Genomic DNA, 354 nt, shown 5'->3' on the forward strand with positions numbered 1-354 from the left:
AGGTGCATTTGCATGAGTTTAGGGCAATTAGAGGTGTTGTGCAGGAAGAACAGAGTGACAGTAACAGGATGATTTAATATGTCAAGACTGTTGACAGGAGTTTATGTATGCGTGTAAAGGTGCGTAGTCAGCTTTTGTGTGTATCCTTTTGCAATCCAGTATGGGTTTCTCTAATGAATGTGCCAGAATACAAAGCTGTTGGTAATGCTGTTATGTGTCTGTCTGTGTAAAGAGAATGGACAATGTGCTGCTTTTGGTGGCTCACTATGTCTAATCATCAGTCACACACACACACACACACACACACACACACACACACACACACACACACACACACTCACACACACACACACA

The sequence above is a fragment of the Sinocyclocheilus anshuiensis genome, unplaced genomic scaffold, assembly GCF_001515605.1.
Source record: "Sinocyclocheilus anshuiensis isolate Anshui unplaced genomic scaffold, SAMN03320099.WGS_v1.1 scaffold51, whole genome shotgun sequence".
NCBI classification, from domain to species: Eukaryota; Metazoa; Chordata; class Actinopteri; order Cypriniformes; family Cyprinidae; genus Sinocyclocheilus; species Sinocyclocheilus anshuiensis.